Below are 15,507 nucleotides of genomic sequence, written 5' to 3'. Positions count from 1 at the left end.
AGGACCATCTAATTCATCTTTCATCCTGTAGGTATTGTTGACAATCACATTTAGCCAATCGCTACCTTTTAGTCCAGGAGACATCCAGCCACAATGCTTGAGGGCGAGCTATAGGAACAAGTACTTTAAAGTCTTCCATGTCATGTCATCAAGTACCAAATTATTATTTTCAGAAAAGAAAACAGCCTAATTTACAGTTGAAGAGTCAAAACTAACTGCTTCCACCATCTCCCTCGGATGTTTCGATAATAATCTGGGAACTCAGCCCTACCCTGGATGGAATGAATGGAAAATGGATAAATGGCCACATGGCCTGTGATTTATGGTGATGTTGTAGTAGATATATGAGTAGGGACCCTTTAATAGCTGGTTGGTGTCATGTGGTTTGACCTCAATGCATTGTTCTATCAGATAATGCTGGTTAGTTGAGAGGTACTGCCATCAATAAAGGATGTTCTATTCATAAGTCTCTCCTTGTCCAATCACCAATGCTTGCAGCAATGAAAAGAAAGCCACAGACACTACATTAACATTATGGTTTGAGGTTTTGCTGCTTGAGAGATTAGCAGGATGTTGATCCAGTGTGAGAGAAATAGAGAGATATTAAGCAGAGCAGTGGCAATGGCAGGGAGTGATGCAGGCTATGAACTCTGGAGATTTGAGAGAAAATAATCTTTAAGATGAACAATATTGCCAAGGTCACATGGGAAGACACAGAAGAAGGTGATATTGCTGCTGTTGGTGGGACCAGGGACATGAGAGACCTTGGTGAATTCATCAGCCACTAATGTGGTAGGATGAGGTATGGTGGAAGGACATCACATGAACCCTGAGGGGGGGGGGGGGTGCTTCAATCCAACTGTGTAGGAGATTTTCCAGAGTTTAGCATGTGTCATCAGGAATCAGAGAGAATGATTGGAGAATGTACGGTCAGGCTGAAATTATTGTTAAAGAGGTGTAACTTCTGGACATTTTTAGCTGAGGCATTGTGGATGGTGTGATGTGTGTGGACTTACAGATGAGAATTCAGGCAAAACTATTAAGTGGAGCTAACATTTGAGGAGGTGTGTAGAATGGGGCAAGTTTATGGAGCAATTTTACTGGGAAACTGTTTCCATAATAGAGTTAGACAATGAGGAGGTGGAAATTGGAATGGTTATCCATATCCATAGCACACCTTAGGAGAGTGATAAGGATAGAACATTTAAGGTCACATTATTGATTGAGAAGGAAACTGTAAATATGTGCATCAATGCTGCAGCATGTCAGTGGTCATTGGCCAGGATTTGCATCTGAAATACAGCAAGCATTTTCTGCCGAAACAGAGCAAGACAGTGTTGGACATATGTGGGAGGGATCCTCGGGTTATGGGGGAAATGAACAATTGGATCTTGGTTATGGGTCTAGTCATTGACAATTTGCTCACTGAAGCATCTGAGAAGATGGGCCTTACTTTCAACATCCAAAAACAAAGGCCCTCTGCCAACCTGCCCCTGCTGTACAACACTTCAAACTAACAATAACAATTCAGAGCAAGACTTGGAAAAATGTGAACACACGTGGCCACATAATATGGCCAAATGAGTCCGCTGTCGCTGTCTGGATCTCACGATTGCCAGCCATTTTAATTTTCTTCCCATTCCAACACCAACATGTCTGTCCTTAGCCTCCTCCACTGCCAAGTTGAGGCCAAACACAAATTAGAAGAACAGCACCTCATATTCCTCCTGGGTAGTCTACAACCTGGTGCCATCAACACTGAATTCTCCAACTTCCGGTAACTGACCTCTCTCTGCCCCTTTTCTCTTTTCTCTCTCCTCCTGATCCACCTGGCCCCCATCACCATGTCTCTTTCCCCTCCCCGACCCTCACCACCTGCCCATCAGCCACACACTCTTCCAAACAGTTCCCCTCCCCTCTTCTCCTCTCACCTTTATTCCATGCTCCACCTTCCTCAGCCTTTTGCAACTTTCACCTTTCGCCTCCCAACTTCTGATGCCATTCCCACTCTCCGCTCCTCCATCTGCCTATCACCCCTCCTCACCTGGATAAACCTATCGCCCGCCAGCTCTTGCTCCACCGCTTCCCTTCACTTTTTTATACTGGCTATACAGTATACCCTCTATCTTTCAGTCCAGATGAAAGGTCCCGACCCGAAATGTCGACTCTCCATTTCCTTCCATAGACGCTGTCTGACCTGCTGAGTTCCTCCAGTGTTTGTGTCTTGCTTGGAAAAATGCGGACCACTTCCCAGTAGTCACTGCTCAGGGAAGAGAGACGTTGATGATAAAATTCAGCCTTGACTTCAGTGCTCCAGTATAGCTTTTGGTCAATTAAGGCAAAGGATGTTTGAAGATCAAAACCTGGCCACAAAATTCCTGGTCTACCAGGCAGCAGTGATCCCTAACTCCCTTCATATTTCTGAAACTTGGATTACCTGCATCAGACATCCTAAAGCATTGGAGAGATACCAATGTGCTATGTTTACAAAATCCTCCAAATCCATTGGAAGGACAAGCAAACCAACATCAGTATTTTATTCCAGGCCAACATCCCCAGCACTGCCTAAGAAATGAATTGTCAATCATAGTTAAAGATTATGTGTCGATCCGAGGGATCGTGGGAGTAGACTGGATTGAGTCAGTCAGATTGAGGAACTCTGCTTTTGAAAGGATCAGAGTGAGTAGATAAAGGATCCACTCATGTTCTGGGGTGCACTGGCCCCACACAAACAGACCACCTATCAGGTGAGACCAGAAGCCCCCATGTAGACATTGTCAGACCAAGTTCAAGTCAAGTTAAGGTTGTCATGTGCACAAGTACGGTGAGGTGCAGGTACAATGAAAAACTTGCTTGCAGAGGCATCACAGGCACGTAAGTAAAGACAACACACAGAATAGCAATTATGCATAAATTATACAAGACAGAATCAGGATCAGAGTCAGAATCAGGTTTATTATCACTAACATATGTCATGAAATTTGTTGTTTTGTGGCAGCAGTACAGTGTAAGACATAAAAGACATAAAAATTACTATAAGTTACAAGAATACATAAATAGTACTCCTGTACGCCTCCTCATCGTCATCTGAGATTCTGCCAACAACAGTGGTGTCATCGGCAAATTTATAGATGGCATTTGAGCTGTGCCTAGCCACACACTTATGAGTGTAGAGAGAGTAGAACAGTGGGCTAAGCACGCATCCTTGAGGTGCACCTGTGTTGATTGTCAGTGAGGAGGAGATTTTACTACCGATCCACATTGACTGTAGTATCCCGATAAGGAAGTTGAGGATCCAGTTGCAGAGGGAGGTACAGAGACCCAGGTTGTGAAGCTTGTTGATTAGTACTGAGGGGATGATGGTGTTGAACACTGAGCTGTAATCGATAAACAGCAGCCTGACATGTGTTTTTCTGTTGGCTAGGTGCTCCAAAGCCAAGTGGAGAGGCAGTGAGATTGCATCCGCTGTAGACCTGTTATGACAGTGAAGAAATACAAAATACTGTACAAAACAAGACATTAGTGCAAAAAGAAACACAATCAGAAACAAAGGTGCAAGAGGTGGTCCATAGTGTTGTATTGCTGAGGTAGGGTTAGGGTTGTGCAGGTCGTTTCAAGAACCAGATATCTGTAGGAAAGTAGTTGTTCCTAAACCTGGTGGTGTAGGACTCCAGGCTTCTGTACCTCCTGCCTGATGGTAGCAGAGGGAAGAGGGCATGACCTGGATGGTGGGGCTCCTTGATGATAGGTGCAGCCTGCTTGAGGAGGCGCCTCCTGTAGATGCCCTCAATGGTGGGGAGGGCTGTGCCCGTGATGGACTGGGCCATGTACACTACTTGCTGCAGCTAGAATGCAATAACTACAGAAATTGGTCGTTCAATGGCTACTGTGCAGCCAGCAATAACAACAAAATAGTACAACCTTGGGTGAGAGTGCAGCAAATGCAGGCAACTCGCTCCGCAAGGTGTGGGTAGCAAGGTGCCAGCACCACTCAGAACAAACTTGATGACAGTTCATTTGCTGAGGATTGTGAAGGTTGAGATGAGAATAAAGATAAACAATAGAATGCAAGACAGTCTTGGGAGGAATTAAAATAGCATTTGGCCAAGATTTATGTGCATAGTGCATTGTGAAAACTGAAGCAAGGTCTTATGGCAGTAAAAAGACTGTAATGTCTCCAGATATGAGTCTTCAGTGAGAGCAGGGAGTGCTAAAGGAGGGCACACCTTCAGAGACATAAAGAGCCTGCTAAAGGCATTCTTTGAGAGTCAGGGATTGGCAGTGCTTACTTTTAGGATGTCAGACAGCAAGAGTTGGCTTTATGTATATTTTGCCACTGGTCGACAAGTAAAGCAGATATTATGTCATGAAAGCAATGAAATATTAGAGCAGAAGTTATTGATTGGCAAAGCAACCGTGGAAGCAACCGTAAGGTTGAAAAGCAGACCTGCAGAGGTCGGCCAAATAGTGCGGACAGAGTGTGATGAGAGAGGCTAACGATGGTCATGTCAGAGTGAAAGCTTTGGAGACAATCTATAAAAGGAAGGTCTGAGGATGTGACTATGTAACTACAGATGTGAAAGCAGGAAAGAGGAAAGAAACAGTGTCCACAAGGAGTCAGAGTGGGAAACGGGATGTAATGGGTGTGAAAATAGAAGCACAAAAATAGAGAGCTTTAAGAAGCAAATGGAGTGGAGACTGTTGTAACTGAGTTTGTGGCACCCAGTAATGTACCAAATGCAATATATTATTGCCTGGTGTAGCTAATGATAAGAGTTATTGTGTTAGGGATTATCTGTGTTAAGTTTTATGCTAGTGCATGCAGGTAACACTCAGGGAACGGTGATCCAGAAAACATGATTTGACCTGAAATGTTAACTCTTTCTCTCTACGTAGTTGTTACCTTACCTGCTGAATATTTTCAGCAGTTTCTATTTTTATCTTAGATAGGGATGATACATGGTACTGCATGTGGATTCTGTACTAACATCGAATCATTCAGCCCATTTTTAAAGAGCTATCCACCAAGGACCACTTCCATGCCCTTTCCCTCCAATCATTATAACTGTTGATGGAAACTCTTCTCAGTATTGCTTAAGGCAATATAGTCAGTGACATCAAAGATCTTTAATTCTCTTCTAACCATAGTCAGCCTCAGGCAAGATTGTATATTTAATGTTATAACAAGTTGATTGCCTGGTCAATCAGCCTGCAAATTTACACTGACAATGCAATCTGGAGCAGTTATTTTTCAGTGCAATGGCTGGAGTATCATTTTATAGGATATTGAACAATGGTACAGCTACAAAAATAGAATCAGGAGTAAAATAAAAGCTTTGCATTTATATAGCACCTTTCATAGCCTCTGAATGTCTTAACCAATGGAATACGGTTGTAGGATAGGAATGCAGGGCACACACCAGACAGTTTGCACACAACGAGGTTTCACAAACAGAAATGTGATAATGACCAGTGGGACGGGGATGGAATCACTGGAACAATTCCTTTTAGCAGCTCTCTTGCCAATGACAAGTTTAATGATTCTATCACATGCACAGATGTTGCTGCTCAGACTCACATTATCATACAGCAATTATATCACACATCCACATACCAAAATAAACACCTCTTCCTGGCTTGTAATATTGGAGGATGAGAACACAATCACCCAAATTAATTCATAACATTCTGCTAAGACTGAACATTAACACTGAGTATGTGATGGCACCTCTTGCTGTTGGGCACTGCTGCAAGATCTACGTCTCCTGCGATTGTAATTTCCATGGTGGGGACCCTTGCTATGATTGCATAGAATTATGTGAAACCATTGCAGTAAAACTCTGATAATCCACTATCTGGCTATTCAGAAATCCCAATAGTTCAGCATCTGGCTCACCAGTTGATGTTTGACCTGTTCCCTTTCAATTCACCTGAGCCCTGATTTCACTGACTGGGGACCTGTTTCCCACTCTCCCTTTCTCCCAGTACAGCCCTGATTCCTACACTCCTTTTCACTCACTGGTGCTCTGACTCCTGCAATCCTTTTCACTCATTGGGACCCCAGTTCCCCCAATCCCTCCAACTCACTGGGTTCAGCGGAAAATTTATTATAATACTGTGTGACGTCTAAAAAAAAGTGAATTAAAAGTGTGTTGGAGTATTAACTAGAATAACATCCAATAGTCCAGAAAATCTGTCAGTCCAACATCATCAAAGTCATGAGCATGCTGGATTATTGGTGTTTTACTGTTCATAGAAACAAGCCATCTGGTCTAACTGGCCATCACTAGAATATATTCTGCACATGAACCTTCATCTGCATCCTTTAAGTGTCCTGCTACCTCTTTCTATTTCTTTACCCCTTATGTACTTATCTCAATTGCCCTTCTATAACCAATTGTATTTCCCTCATGGAAGCAGTCAGACCCGAATCTCAGAGGCACAAGAGATTGAAGGTACTGGAATTGGGTGCAACACATGAGATGCTGGAGGACCTCAGCGGGTCAGGTAGCTTCTATGGAGGGAAATGGACAGTCGACGTTTCAGGTTGAGCCGAAATGTTGACTGTCCATTTTCCTCTGTAGATACAACCTGACCCATTGAGTTCCTCCAGCATCTCGTGTGTTAGTCTCAAATCTCAACCTGTTTGTAACAATCATAACTCTTGCTTTTGATATCATCCTCAGAAACCTTCTCTGTTATATGCCAAGGGTCTCAATATTCTTTTTTGTACTTTGGAGCCTGATGATTGCATTTTTTTAACAATTTCTCATATCACTTCAACATCTTTCCTGAGATATTTCTGAAACCACAATGGCATTGGAGGAACCTCCTGCAGAACATTAAACCCCAGTGATTACTTATGACCAGAGTTATGGCTGGAAGACATGGTGAAGGTGATAGAATTGCTGCTCTGACTTAAACTGGCCTTCCTTCATGGGACTCAGTTTTTGCCAGGGCGATTTGGTGAGGTAAAATTAGGAACAGACTTCTCATTGGCTGCAGATACAGACTGTGCTGAAAGCCAGAACCTGGACTTAGATCTCAATATTTGGACTGAGGGACGATTGTTATGAAATTGGTCAGAACAGTCCAAAAGGAAAAAAAATCAGAAGTTACAGATGTTCACAAACTAACAGATGTTTCCTTCCTTCCTTTCATAGCCAGTTCCCACCCCCTTCACCTCACCCAGTTTGCAAAGCACCAGCTGTTTCACCCAAAATGTGCTGCACCTTCTGGAGAGGAAATAACTTCACCCTGACTGTCAATGATATTCCTATGGATTCAGAAGCACTAGCTTGCAATTTGTAAAGTCTAAAAAGGCCAATTCCCATCTGAGAATTATAACTTTATTTGCAAACCTCAAATTCAGGAGAAAATGGATGACTCAGGCAAACAGCTTCATAAATGCACATGGGACTTTGAGAAATGAGCAATAATTATCTATAAGAACAAAACTTGTTAGTAAAGGACTTGGTAATGGGAGTGATTTAAATGCTAGCCTTCCAGCGCGAAAGTCTGTATTTGAACCTGAAGTGTTCACAGCCTCCTCTCCAATAGCTGTAAGGTTCCTGTGTGAAGTGAGTTTCAGTAGACCAAGTCTCATTTTTATTGCTGCTGGGTCCACAACACACCATAATTCAGCACTAATTGGCAGTTAGGCTGAACAGAGTCACGTCAGTGTCTGATGTAGGAAATGGAAATGTTGCACTAGTGATCTTCTCAAGTTGGGGGTGAAAGTACATCATTGGATCTGTACTCCAGGAACCTTATCCTTCATTTTACTGTGGCTGATTAGCAGCCATTTGATCCTAACGTGGGCTCCACTCCCAGGCACTGTATCCCTTATTCATGACAAGTGCAGCTATTTGACTGCAAGATATATTTGATCATAATCATAATATGGGATAAATTGGAGTCAGCTCCAAGAATCAAATGCAACCAAAGGCATTGTGTATTGTATTGGTATTGGTTTATTATTGTCACTTGTACCGAGCTACAGTGAAAAACTTGTCTTGCATACTGATCGTACAGGTCAATTCATTACACAGTGCGGTTACATTGAATTAGTACAGAGTGCATTGAGGTAGTACAGGTAAAAACAATAACAGTACATAGTAAAGTGTCACAGCTACAGAGAAAGTGCAGTGCAATAAGGTGCAAGGTCACATCAAGGTAGATCGTGAGGTCAGAGTCCATCTCATCGTATAAAGGAACCGTTCAATAGTCTTATCACAGTGGGGTGGAAGCTGTCCTTAAGCCTGGTGGTACGTGCCCTCAGGCTCCTGTATCTTCTACCTGATGGAAGAGGAGAGAAAAGAGAATGACCCGGGTGGGTGGGGTCCGGTCTTTGATTATATTGACCATCCCCGGAGGCTCTATTGTAAATACCCTGCATTCTCAAGATGTGGGCAAGGTCTGCGCTTATTGCTCCCCTCTGTATGCTCTGAGAAGGTGGTGGTGGGTTTTCTCCTTGGATTTTTTCTACGGCTGCTGTATAACCATACAGGTTGCTTGGCCTATACTGGCAGCAATTAGGAGTCAACAGTGTTATGGGTGGGAGTTACTGAGTAAGAAGAATGGCTTATAAAGTTAAAGCAACACACAAAAAGCTGGAGGAACTCAGTGGGTTGGGCAGCATGTGTGGAGGGAAATGGACTGTCGACGTTTCCGGTCGAGACCCTTCATCTGGACTCCAAATGAAGGGTCACCACGCAAAACGTCGACCATCCATTTCCCTCCACAGATGCTGCCTGACCTGCTGAGTTCTTCCAGCTTTTTATGTTTTGCTCCAGATCCCAGCACCTGCATTCTCTTGTGTCTCTGGCTTATAAGTTTGAGGTTGTTCACTTTTGGCTGTGTGGGGTGCACAGGGTACAATTCCTGCAGTTGAATGGTGAGGTCCAAAGCAACACTGATATTGGGCCTTGGATGTCAGTTCCACCAGGCAGGGGAGACAGATCGTCCAACAGTTGGCTGAAGGACAATCTGCCAAAATGCTGGTCAAACCTTTCCCCTCAAGCAAGGAAGGAAGGGGCAGCATGGATTGGGGAAAGTGGAGCAGTGACAAGGAGAGGGATATTGGGGAGGGCATTTGATAGATGCTCTGTGGTTCAGCAGCCTGTCAACATGGACGGGGGGGGGGGGGATTTCAGGGAGGGTGTGGTGACAATTCATGCAACTGGGTAATGAGGGAGATCAAATTGTTACCTTCTCTTTGCAAAAAAGCCACGTTTGAATCAAAACTGCAAGAATTTCTTGATATCCTGGTTTTGGAATCAGTATAGGGCAGGCACGGTAGTGTAGCAGTTAGCATAACGCCGTTACAGTGCCAGCGACCCGGGTTCAATTCCCACTGCTGTCTGTAAGGAGTTTGTAAGTTCTCCCCATGTCTGTGTGGGTTTCCTCTGGGTGCTCTGGTTTCCTCCCACATTCCAAAGACATACAGGTTAGGAAGTTGTGGGCATGCTATGCTGGCGCTGAAGTGAAGAGGGTTGAGAGCTTCAGGTTCCTGGGAGTGAACATCACCATTAGCCTGTTCTGGTCCAACCACGTAAATGCCACAGCCAAGAAGGCTCACCAGTGCCTCTACTTCCTCAGGAGGCTAAAGGCATGTCCCTCTTGACACTCACCAATTTTTATCGATGCACCATAGAAAGCATCCTATCTGGATGCATCACAGCTTGGTAAGACAACTGCTCTGCCCGTGACCACAAGAAACTGCAGAGAGTTGTGGACACAGCTCAGCACATCATGGAAACCAGCCTCCACTCTATGGACTCTGTCTATACTTCTCCCTGCCTCGGTAAAGCAGCCAGCATAATCAAAGACCCCACCCACCCCAGACATTCTCCTCATTTTCCCATCAGGCAGAAGATACAAAAGCCTGAAAGAACATACCGCCAGGCTCAAGGACAGCCTCCAAGCCGCTGTTATAAGATTATTGAATGGTTCCCTCATACGATAAGATGGATTCTTGACCTCACAATCTATGTCATTATGTCCTTACACCTTATTGTCTACCTGCACTGCACTTTCTCTGTAGCTGTGACACTTTGCTCTGCATTCTGTATTGTTTTACCTTGTGCTACCTCAATACACTATGTAACAAATTGATCTGTATGAACGATATGCAAGACAAGTTTTTCACTGTGCCTCGGTACAAATGACAATAATGAACCAGTTCCAATTCCAATTCCAGTTTGGGTGGTGGTAATGGCTGTACAGGTTTGTCTGCTTGTGCTGTGGAGATTAATAATGTGTTTAGAATGCAGTAAGCAAAGTTATGCTGCTCCCACATCAGGCAAGAACATTATAAAAACTTTAAAATGCTGGCCCCTTTAAGAACCACCTATTAGACCACATCTAAGTCTGGGTTTTCTTAATTGCAGCCGGCGCCAGGAAAATAATGATTACCTAACATAATGATTACGTAGGATTGTGCAAAATGATTGGCATGTGTCCAATATAATTACTCATTTCACAGTACAGATTTGTGAGACAGGTTTTGAGGAGAAGTCTGAGATAAATAAACAATCTATGTCTGCATGCACAAGGCAGTTAGTAGATCAGTAAACCACAGAAATAATCCTTCAGATGTAGGCTCAACTTTCACATTGCAGTCAAGCTTTGATTATTTTAAAGGGCTTCTGTACAATTTAATTTTCCAATTTGTAAGCAGCGGAAGTTTCTTTGTTTCTACTTGTTGTCCCTGCCAGAGCCATAGTTGAGGTTTTTCTGCTTTCCTGAAAGATATGGAATATCTGCAATTCTGTTCCATGGAAGTGTATTAAAATTATGGGTGTCACATTTACCGTTGCTTGAATCTGCAAGGGAGACTCTCCACACCACATCCTGCCTCAGTCCCTGCGTCAGGAGAGGTCCAGTGTCTAAGTGAATGCCAGTGTGCCAAGAGAGACAAAGACTGCTTATGCTACACAGACACAGTTGAAATCATTTGGGAGCTCCAAAGGACAGATGAGGTCTTGAGGAACATATTGTGGTTTTGCATGGAATGTTTGGGTTTTTGGGGCAACCTAGATTTTCCATCTGTATGTCCAGCTGTAGGCTGTGTGCAACTCCTACAGCTTCTGCAAACGCAGGCGGGTTAATTGTAATAGAATCCTCGCACGATAGCTCTATGGATTGTCTTGGTTGTGCTACTTAATGGAGTCAGATGTTTACCCACTGAGTTTCTGTTTCTGTTTTTAGTTCATATTTTCAGCATTGGCGTCCCTTCTTCCTCTGCCTCTCTTCTAGATTTGACCCAGTGACACTTTTTTTGAAAGTGCTGTGAAATTAAAATTTAAAAAAATCTGAATGTTAGGAATTAGCCAGCATAGATGTGATGGGACAAATGACCTCCTATGATATGAAAAATAATGCAAATTTAATGTAATTGACTCAAAATTTGTCTGTTGGGTTCAGGCCCTTTATATTCTTCTATTTCCAATCTACCACTCCCAAACAGGTCCACCAACACTCAACCTGCCCCTGATGAGTCAACCATTGTAGAGAAGTGAGTTTTGGCTCTTGGCATTGGTTGCTCTTCAACCACAAAGGCATCACAATCCATACCAATTCTCCTTCAAAATATTGCTGCCTTGGGTTGCTGAATTGTGAGCAATAGTGTTAATCTCTCTAATGGGCTCCAGAGTCAATAACTAATAAAGGTATTTGGGGTGATCTAATCAAACTTGAAAACGTTGAAGGGATTTTATACAGTGACATATTTGGAGGAAAATTAGAGGTAAGCCATTCAGTTTGTTCATTCTCACCTAATTGATAATATGTGGTGACTCACCGTCTGCGCAGGTGAACCAGCTTGGCGGTCAGGGCGCGCGTCGTCAGAACGGTGGGGCCCAAGATGGCGCTGGGCCTTTGTCTTCCCCGAGCGACGGGGGAGAACCCGCGCGCGCAAAAAGATCTCGAATGACGTAGCACATACATCATTTCTGTTTTCGGAAGGGGGGAACCGCGCCGCTTAAAAGGCCCGCGCAAGGTGGGTAAGTAAATCAGTCTTGTTCCACAGCTTGCCGACTCGTGTCTTTATTCTCGCATCGCAGTAACAGCTGCTACATTGGTGACCCCGACAGTCCAAACGGATTTTGGACCCACACAATGACCAACAACGCAGCAGCCAACGCAGAGGCACTCAAGCTGCCCACCTTTTGGATGCTTCGGCCCCGCGTGTGGTTCGACCAGGCCGAAGCCCAGTTCCAACTTCGACAGATCACCTCCAACTCTACACGGTACTACCACGTGGTCAGCTCCCTGGGCCAGGAGGCAGCTGCCCAGATCGGAGACTTCATCCAGTCTCCTCCAGAGGAAGGCAAGTACCCGGCTTTCAAGGCCCTTCTCATTCAGACCTTCAGCCTCTCCCATCGTGAGCGTGCCACCCGCCTGCTTCATCTCGACGGCCTGGGGGACAGATCTCCATCGGCCCTAATGAATGAGTTGCTGGCCTTGGCTGAGGGACACAAGCCCTGCCTGACGTTCGAGCAGGCCTTCCTCGAACAGCTGCCCAACAACGTTCACCTGCTGTTGGCCGACGCCGATTTCAGCAACCCACATGAGGTAGCTGCCCGGGCAGATGTCCTGTGGAAGACCAAATGCGTGAGCAGTTCATCCGTCGGCAAAATCACCAGATCACGTGCCCAATGCCTACCTAAACCAGTCCCAGCAGCAGAGCAACCACACCCCAGAAACACAGATGACGACACTGATGACATCCCCAAAACTGCGCTCATCACTCTGTTCGGCCTCTTCGAATTCCTTTGAATGCCGTTTGGCCTTAAGAACTCCGCACAAACCTTCCAGCGGTTGATGGACACGGTAGGTTGCGACCTGGACCTTGTGTTCATTTATTTAGATGACATCCTCATCGCCAGCCGTAACCACCAAGAACACCTTTCCCACCTCCACCAACTGTACTCCCGCTTCAGTGATTTCGGCCTCACTATCGACCCGGCCAAGTGTCAATTCGGACTCGACTCTATCGATTTCCTCGGCCACAGAATCACCAGTGAGGGAGCAACACCCCTACCCGCCAAGTTTGACGCTATCTGCCATTTTGTCCGTCCCAACACAGTCGAAAGCCTGCAGGAGTTCATTGGGATGGTCAACTTTTACCATCGTTTCATCCCTGCAGCAGCCCGTATCATGCGCCCTTTGTTCTCGCTGATGTCTGGCAAGGGCAAGGACATCACTTGGGACGCCGAGGCTGCGGCTCCCTTCGTTAAGGCCAAAGAAGCCCCAGCAGACACCGCGATGCTGGTACACCTCAGAACAGACGTCCCAACTGCCCTCACGGTGGACGCATCCAACACAGCGATCGGTGGGGTACTGGAACAACTAATCGAAGGCCGTTAGCGGCCGTTGGCAACCCTTGGCGTTTTTCAGCAGGGACCTTATGCCACCCGAACTCAAATACAGTGCTTTTGATCAAGAACTACTAGCGCTGTACCTGGCAATCCGGCATTTCTGGTACTTTTTAGAAGGCAGGCCTTTCACCGCATTCACTGACCACAAGCCATTGACTTTCGCCTTCTCTAAGATCTCCGATCCCTGGTCAGCCCGCCAACAGCGACATTTGTCCTACATTTCCAAGTTCACAACGGATATCCAACATGTCTCCGGAAAGGACAATGTCATTGCTGACGCGCTCTCCAGACTGCCCATCCACAGCCTGTCCCTGGGTGTAGACTACGCGGCCCTGGCTGATGCACAGCAAGCCGACGACGAGCTGCCCAGCTACAGAACTGCAGTCTCAGGACTGCAGCTCCAAGATTTCGTAGTTGGCCCAGGTCAGCGGACCCTCCTGTGCAACGTCGCAACCGGTCAGCCCTGCCTTATAGTTCCTGCAGCTTGGCGGAAATGCATTTTCGACTCGGTACACGGGTTGGTGCACCCGTCCATCAGATCGACTGTCCAACTAGTCACCAGCAAGTTCGTTTGGCATGGCCTGCGCAAACAGGTCAGTGAGTGGGCCAGGACTTGTCCGCACTGCCAGACATCGAAAATCCAACAAAATACCAAGGTCCCGCCACAGCAGATCGAGCCTACCGATAGAAGGTTTGACCACATTCACGTCGACCTCGTTGGTCCCCTGTCAGTTTCAAGAGGAGCGCGGTACCTCCTTACCATCGTGGACCGGTTCACGAGGTGGCCAGAGGCAACCCGTCTCTCAGACATCACGACCGATTCCTGCGCCCGGGCACTGCTCACAACTTGGGTCTCGCGCTTTGGTATTCTGGCCCACATCACTTCAGACAGAGGCGCCCAGTTTACCTCCAGTCTATGGTCTGCATTAGCGAACATGCTAGGAACACAGCTGCATACCACCATGGCCTACCACCCTCAGTCAAACGGGTTGGTAGAACGTTTCCACTGCCATCTGAAATCAGCCCTGATGGCTCGCCTGAAAGGTCCTAACTGGGTCAACAAACTTCCTTGGGTCCTGCTTGGCATATGCACTGCCCCCAAGGAGGATCTCCATGCTTCGTCAGCCGAACTCGTGTACGGTGCACCCCTGGTCATTCCAGGAGAGTTCATACCCGCCCTTAGGGGGCAAGAGGAACAACCTGCGGCAGTCCTGGAAAGACTGCGCGAGAGGTTTGGCAGCTTGGCGCCGATTCCCCCTTCGCGACATGGTCAGTCCCCATCCTGTGAGCCCAAGGAACTACAAGACTGTAAGTTCGTTTTCATTCACAGGGGCACACCCCGGGCACTGTTGCAATGACCATACGAGGGGCCATTCTGGGTTGTCAGAAATAATGGGTCCACCTTTATTTTGGACATTGGGGGCAAGGAAGAAGTCTTCATGATGGACCGTCTCAAACCGGCCCATTTAGACCTACAGCAACTGGTTGAGGTCCCAACACCACGTTGCAGAGGCCGACCACCTAAGCAATGGCTAGCACAGCCTGCGAACTTTGGGGACCGTATTGCCAGTTCTGGGGTGGGGGGGGGGGGGTGGGTTGCGTGGTGACTCACTGTCCACGCTGGCGAACCGGCTTGGCGGTCAGGGCGCGTGTTGTCAGAACGGCGGGGCCCAAGATGGTGCTGGGCCTTCGTCTTCCCCGAGCGACAGGGGAGAACCTGCGCACGTGCGAAAAGATTTCGATGATGTAGCACGTATGTCATTTCTGTTTTCGGAAGGTGGGAACCGCGCCGCTTAAAAGGCCCGCGCAAGGCAGGTAAATAAATCAGTCTTGTTCCACAGCTTGCAGACTCATTTGTTTTTATTCTCGCATCGCGGTAGCAGGCGCTACAAATATGCATTTAGGGATTCTCAATCCTAAAGTATATTAGGTCAATTAAAGAATTTAAGACTGAAGATTAATTTTAGGTAATATTATCAGGGATAATGAAAATTTTGCAGATAATGGATATAAGGTGATATTCAGCGTGATCTACCTGAGTGGTGGAACAGGCCTGAGGGGATATATAGCCCCCTCCTAATAGAGATACAAGACTGCAGATGCTGGAATCTGGAGCAAAAAACAA

The sequence above is a fragment of the Pristis pectinata genome, chromosome 5 (assembly GCF_009764475.1).
Source record: "Pristis pectinata isolate sPriPec2 chromosome 5, sPriPec2.1.pri, whole genome shotgun sequence".
Classification (NCBI taxonomy): Eukaryota; Metazoa; Chordata; class Chondrichthyes; order Rhinopristiformes; family Pristidae; genus Pristis; species Pristis pectinata.
This window is presented reverse-complemented; position numbering follows the sequence as displayed.